Source organism: Mytilus trossulus, chromosome 3 (genome assembly GCF_036588685.1).
Source record: "Mytilus trossulus isolate FHL-02 chromosome 3, PNRI_Mtr1.1.1.hap1, whole genome shotgun sequence".
Classification (NCBI taxonomy): domain Eukaryota; kingdom Metazoa; phylum Mollusca; class Bivalvia; order Mytilida; family Mytilidae; genus Mytilus; species Mytilus trossulus.
The window spans coordinates 67,576,126-67,583,184 of record NC_086375.1 but is presented as its reverse complement, the minus strand read 5'-3'; positions in this window follow the sequence as shown (position 1 = coordinate 67,583,184).

Sequence of the window (7,059 nt, the reverse complement as noted above, 5' to 3'; positions counted from 1 at the left end):
AATAGACCAAACTGAGTAAATATCTTTGTGAAACACCTTATCACTATTTTGAAATCTGTCCCTCTTGACATGACAATCTGTCCTGTTTAAACTTTTAACAGCATACAAAAATCACTTTTCCATTGTGGCATTAGATATTTTCTATTATGATGGTCTTTTGTGATGTCCAGTAATGGCAGACAAATAGTGATAAGGTGTATAGATTAAACTTCAGTAAATAATTCAATCATAGCAGACATCTTTCTTCCTATAGGGTAGTTTTGTTTGTTGATGTATTCCAGAATCTGAATCATATTTGGCTTGATGGTGACTGGTTTGTCAATAGCATTCTTAATAAATGCCAAGGTCTTGTTGAAGTTCTTTTAGTCTGAGTTTGAGTGTTTTAAAGGTAAGATATAATGGAGTACTGAGTTGTGATGTCTAAATTCCTGTTGGCATGTTTGTGTTGTATATAATTTAGGAAGTTGGTGCTTTGAATTAGTGGCATCTGGAAATAGTTGTTACTAATTGGGACAACCAAAATAATGCATAATGTAAAGCATAACATATATATTTTCTCTCATTTTGGATGATGATGGCAGTGTTTAATGACTGGCTATATAGCCCTGACATTGTCAGCTCCATGTCTGACAGCATTTTAAATACTTGAATGCGATGGAAAGTGGTGGAAAGGACACCACCATTTTGGTTATGATAAGACCTTTTTAGTATGTTGACTTTTTTGTGTTGTTTAATGCCTTCACAATGGCTGCTTTCAGGGATAGGTTGGTCTGCTTGCCAGCCAGCAAACCAAGATGAAATGTTTTTTCCCCCAAAAAATAGCACACCTATTAAAAAATCCACATACTCATAGCTTCATGATTTTTTTATAAGTTGACATACAGTATAATCTTGGTGTAAAGGAGCAGATTCAGTAAGACCCCTTTTTGGCCCCAAAATATAGTTGTTCTACAAAATTGTGAAAATGTAATCTTTTAGCTATTTATTGGAAAGTAGAATGCTTCTGCCACACAAATATGGGCTGTTTTTGATAATACAATGCACATATATTATGTACTACTATCATTAAGTCATGCTAGATTACTGAAATTTTCACAATTTTAGCATATTAGTTAAATTATAGATGGTGTACGTCTTAAATGAGAGTGGTCGCATTCATGACCATTCATAATATTGAAATGTAAGTTGTATTTAATGATAATAAATGACATATCGGTATATGAAGGTTGAGGATGAACACGGATGCGGCCACTTTAATTTTTGACAAAAGCCATCTGAAAAGTGAAGATTTTTTGCATATTTGATAGATTTTTCACATTTAAGGTTGAATCGGAGCGTTTTTAATGACTTAATCAGTTAAAATCTTTCACATCAACTAATTGAATCAATTGAAATAGACACTAAAGTGTTTAAAAAGTGTTCAAAATATTTCGTTAGATGAACCTGAAGTTAGAGGCCAAAATCAGCCCTAACCAGACCTTCTCCTTTCAGAAAGATGATCAATTATTTGGAAATTTACGGTCCATTGTAATCTACACATAAAATCTATACTGCTAAAGGAAGATACCAATTTCATTGAGCTCAAACTTCTGAAACCTATAAAGTCAGAAATATATGTGATATGACATATAAATGTAGTGTTTTGTACTTCCTATATTTGTCTTTGAAACAATATTTTTTCCACAGAAAATGCATTTTTAAAAAAACCCTCCAAATGCTTAGACGTTATCAATCTGTTTCTTATTGGCTTTTGCACATGCTCAATCGTTTACATAGCTCATACAGTTTTTGAGTTAAAAGGGTAAACCAGAGAGAGGTAGAACCCTGAACAGTTGGGGCAAGTATGGACACAACATTTAAGGGGGCTCCTGGGTATCAATCAATTTGTTTTTCTAATATAGGATTTCGCTATATCTTTTCAGAAATAGACTTTATCATATACTTAAAAGAAAAATGAAATGAAAAAATGGGGTCACCGTCCATTTAAGCTCACAATCTGCCTCCGGAAGAAGCATACATTTTTGTTAATGTCCTTTTTTTCTGTTGAACTAATAGGAGAAATAGAGGTAATATCGAAATAAAAAAATAACCTAATATAAGAAATCTCTTTAATTTTACAATTATTTAGTTTATGTATAGTTTATTTGAAAACAATAATAAAAAACATAGGTCACTGATGAGTTAATATAGATATTTCAAATTTAATGCCAAAAAATGGCATTTTTGCACCAAAGGGAGATAATTTGGAGCTTTTTCAATGATATCAACATTTTAAAAGTCATCTGGGGTCAAACCGAATTGATTTTTTGGGTTGATTTTTGTACCATATCTTAAAGTTATAACTAATAGAGTAATAAATAAAATTTGTAATGAAAAAATAAAGGTTTAATTTTTTGCTTAAATTTTTGTACCCACGGGCCACCTTAAGCTAGAGACAGCTCTGAATTTGGATTGTGATAAAACAGTTGACACAACATAGGTTTATGACACAGAATGAATGTGGTCTAAGAACTTAAACTTAAAAATTTTAAATTGGACATTTACCTATTATGGTCCAATATCCAAAATCTAAATACATAGTTAGATTCAGCATATCATAGAACCCCAAGAATTCAATTTTTGATGAAATCAAATAATGTTCAATTCAAGACCCTTTAGGATTCAATGTGGACCAATTTGATAACTAGGCCCAAATATTAAAAATCTAAATACATGGAAAGTTTCAGCATATTTTAGAACCCTGTATATTCATTTTTTGTTGAAATCAAACAAAGTTTAATTTTGAACCCCAATTTGGACCAACTTGAAAACTGGGCCCATAATCAAAAATCTAAGTACATGTTTAGATTCAGCATATTTTTTGCACTCTAACTTTAGAAAAAGTGAATAGAAATCTATGAAATTTTACCACAAGGTTTATGACCACAAAAAGAAGGTTGGTATTGATTTTGGGAGTTTTTGTCACAACATTTTAGGAATTAGGGGCCAAAAAGGGCCCAAATAAGCATTTTCTTGGTTTTCGCACTATAACTTTAGTTTAAGTTAATAGAAATCTATGAAATTTTGACACAAGGTTTATGACCACAAAGAAAGGTTGGGATTGATTTTGGGAGTTTTGGTTTGAACAGTTTAGGAATTAGGGGCCAAAAAAGGGCCCAAATAAGCATTATTCTTGGTTTTTCGCACAATAACTTTAGTTTAAGGGGGCTTGCGGGTCTAAATGATTTTTTTTATTTAATATAGGATTTCGCTTTATTTTTCTATAAATGAACTTTATCTTATACTTAATGGAAAAATGAAATAAAAAAATGGGGTCACCGTTCATTTACGCTCACAATCTGCCTTCAAAAGAAGCATACATTTTGGTCAATGTCCTTTTTTTCTGTTGATCTAATAGGAGAAATAACGGTAATATCAAAATAAAAAAAGAACTAAATTACAGAAATCGCTTAAATTTAACAATAATTTAGTTTGTGTACAGCTTATTCGAAAACAACAATAAAAAATATAGGTCACCGATGATTTAAAAAAGATATTTCAATTTTAATGCCAAAAAATGGCATTTTTGCACCAAAGGGAGATAATTTGGAGCTTTTTCAATGATATCTACATTTTAAAAGTCACCTGGGGTCAACACGAATTAATTTTTTGGAATGATTTTTGTACCATATGATAAAGTAACAACTACTAAAGGTAATTAATAAAATTTGTAATGAAAAATAAATGTTTATTTTTTTTCTAAAAATCTTATACCCGCGAGCCTCCTTAAGTAAATAGAAATCAATGAAATTTAAACACAATGTTTATGACCACAAAAGGAAGGTTGGTATTGATTTTTGGAGTTTAGGTCCAAACAGTGTAGGAATTAGGGGCCAAAAAGGGACCCAAATAAGCATTTTTCTTCGATTTTGCACCATAACGTTAGTATAAGTAAATAGAAATCTATGAAATTTAAACACAAGGTTTATGACCATAAAAGGAAGGTTGGTATTGATTTTGGGAGCTTTGGTCCCAACAAAATAAGGGGCCCAAAGGGTCCAAAATTAAACTTTGTTTGATTTCATAAAAATTGAATAATTGGGGTTCTTTGATATGCCGAATCTAACTGTGTATGTAGATTCTTAACTTTTGGTCCTGTTTTCAAATTGGTCTACATTAAGGTCCAAAGGGTCCAAAATTAAACTTAGTTTGATTTTAACAAAAATTTAAATCTTGGGGTTCTTTGATATGCTGAATCCAAACATGTACTTAAATTTTTGATTATGAGCCCAGTTTTCAAGTTGGTCCAAATCAGGATCTTAAATTATTATATTAAGTATTGTGCAATAGCAAGTCTTTTCAATTGCACAGTATTGCGCAATGGCAAGAAATATCTAATTGCACAATATTGTGAAATAGCAAATTTTTTTTTAATTAGAGTTATCTTTCTTTGTCCAGAATCAACTTAAATCTTTGTTATATACAATATACAATGTATATTCACTTTTTACCACCAACTGAAAGATTAAAATAATCTTTACCATTCAGTGATAACAAGCAGTTTTTTACATCTTAATATTTTATGATGTATTTAACTGAGTAGTTATTGTTGCAAACTCCATTAGAAATTTTAATTGAGATTAGTTTTGGAATAAGGGAAAGGGGGATGTGATTAAAAAAATTGGGTTCAATTTTTCTCATTTTAAATTTCATAAATAAAAAGAAAATTTTGTCAAACATTTTTTTGAGAGGATTAATGTTCAACAGCATAGTGAATTGCTCTAAGAGAAAACAAAAATTTTAAGTTCATTAGAACACATTCATTCTGTGTCAGAAACCTATGCTGTGTCAACTATTTAATTGAGTTATTGTCTGAAGTGTTAAAAATCACCCTTTTTTTATGAATAAAGCCCCATAAATCCAAAACTTAAAATCTGAAATTTATAAAAATTGAAAGGGAGCTTACATTAATAGATATAAACAATTCACCAAAGTTTCATGGACATTGGTAAAAGCCTTTTTGATTTATTGTCCAAAGTGTTAAAAATCCCCCTTTTTTTATGAATAAAGCCCCATAAATCCAAAACTTAAAATCTGAAATTTTTAAAAATTGAAAGGGAGCTTACATCAATAGATATAAACAATTCACCAAAGTTTCATGGACATTGGTGAAAGCCTTTTTGTGTAATTGTCCGAAGTGTTAAAAATCCCCCTTTATTTGTGAATAAAGCTCCATAAATCCAAAACTTAAAATCTGAAATTAAAAAAAAACGAAAGGGAGCTTACGTCAATAGATATAAACAATTCACCAAAGTTTCATGGACATTGGTGAAAGCCTTTTTGAGTTATTGTCCGAAGTGTTGAAAATTCCCCCTTTTTATGAATAAAGCCCCATAAATCCAAAATTTAAAATCTGAAATTAAAAAAAACCGAATGGGAGCTTACGTCAATAGATATAAACAATTCACTTAAGTTTCATGGAATTTGGTGAAGGTGTTTTTGAGTTATTGTCCGAAGTGTGGACGACAGACGGACAGACGGACGGACGGACAACGGTATACCATAATACGTCCCGTTCTGGGCGTATAAAAATTAAGAATCTAAACACAGGGTTAGGTTTGCATCTCAAAGAACCCCAATAATTCATTTTTTGATGAAATCAAACAAATTTAAATTTTGGACCCTTTTGGTCCCTAATTCCTGAACTGTTGGGACCAAAACTCCCAAAATCAATCCCAACCTTCCTTTTGTGGTCTTAAACCTTATTTTAAAATTTCATAGATTCCTGTTTTCTTATACTAAAGTTATTGTGCAAAAACCAAGAAAAATGCTTATTTGGGCCCTTTTTCCTAAACTGTTGGAACCAAAACTCCCAAAATCAATCCAAACTTTCCTTTTATGGTCATAAACCTTGTGTTTAAATTTCATAGATTTCTATATACTTATACTTAAGTTATAGTGTGAAAATCAAATGTCTTCCGATGACAACGACGACGCCAATGTCATACCAATATACGACCAAATTTTTTTTGTTTTTTGTTGTCGTATAAAAACTAATGAAAAGCAATTACTTATATAACATATGATGTTATTGCAACATCATAAGAGCCTGTTTCAATTAACGAGGTTTAAATGTATCTTTCTAAAGAGCCTGTGCCATTTGCCTAGCTCCATCTGCATCTTTAACTATGGAAACGCTCCAGCATAAAATTTAGAATGAAAATGGGGAATATGTCAAAGAGGCAACATCAAGATCAAAGAGCAGAAAACAGCTGAAAGCTTCCAATGGCTCTTCATTACAGCGAGAAAATCCTTCACCAGGAGGCCTGCTTCAGCCAGCCCCTAAACAACTAGAGGCTCTAAAGAGCCTGTGTCGCTCACCTTGGTCTATGTGCATATTAAACAAAGGACACAAATGGATTCATGACAAAATTGTATTTTGGTGATGGTGATGTGTTTGAAGTTCTTACTTTACTGAACGATTTTGCTTCTTACAATTATATCTATCATGAACTTTGCCCATTAGTAACAGAGAACTATATTTGGTAAAAATTTACATAAATTTACCAAATTAATGAAAATTGTTAAAAATTGACTATAAAGGGCAATAACTCCTTAAGGGGTCAATTGACCATTTAGGTCATGTTGACTTATTTGTAGATCTTACTTTGCTGAACATTATTGCTGTTTACAGTTTATCGCTATCTATAATAGTATTCAAGATAACCAAAAACGGCAAAATTTCTTTAAAAATTACCAATTGGAGGGCAGCAACCCAACAACCAGTTGTCCAATTCATCTGAAAAATTCAGGGCAGATAGATATTGACTTGATTAACAATTTAACTTCTTGTCAGATTTGCTCTAGATGCTTTGGTTTCATAGTTATAAGCAAAAAACTGCATTTTACCCCTATGTTCTATTTTTAGCCGTGGCGGCCATTTTGGTTGAATGGCCAGGTCATCGGACACATTTTTCAAACTAGATGCCCCAAAGATGATTGTGGCCTAGTAGTTTCATTGGAGATTTTGTAAAAGATTACTTAGATTTATGAAAAATGGTTAAAGATTGACTATAAAGG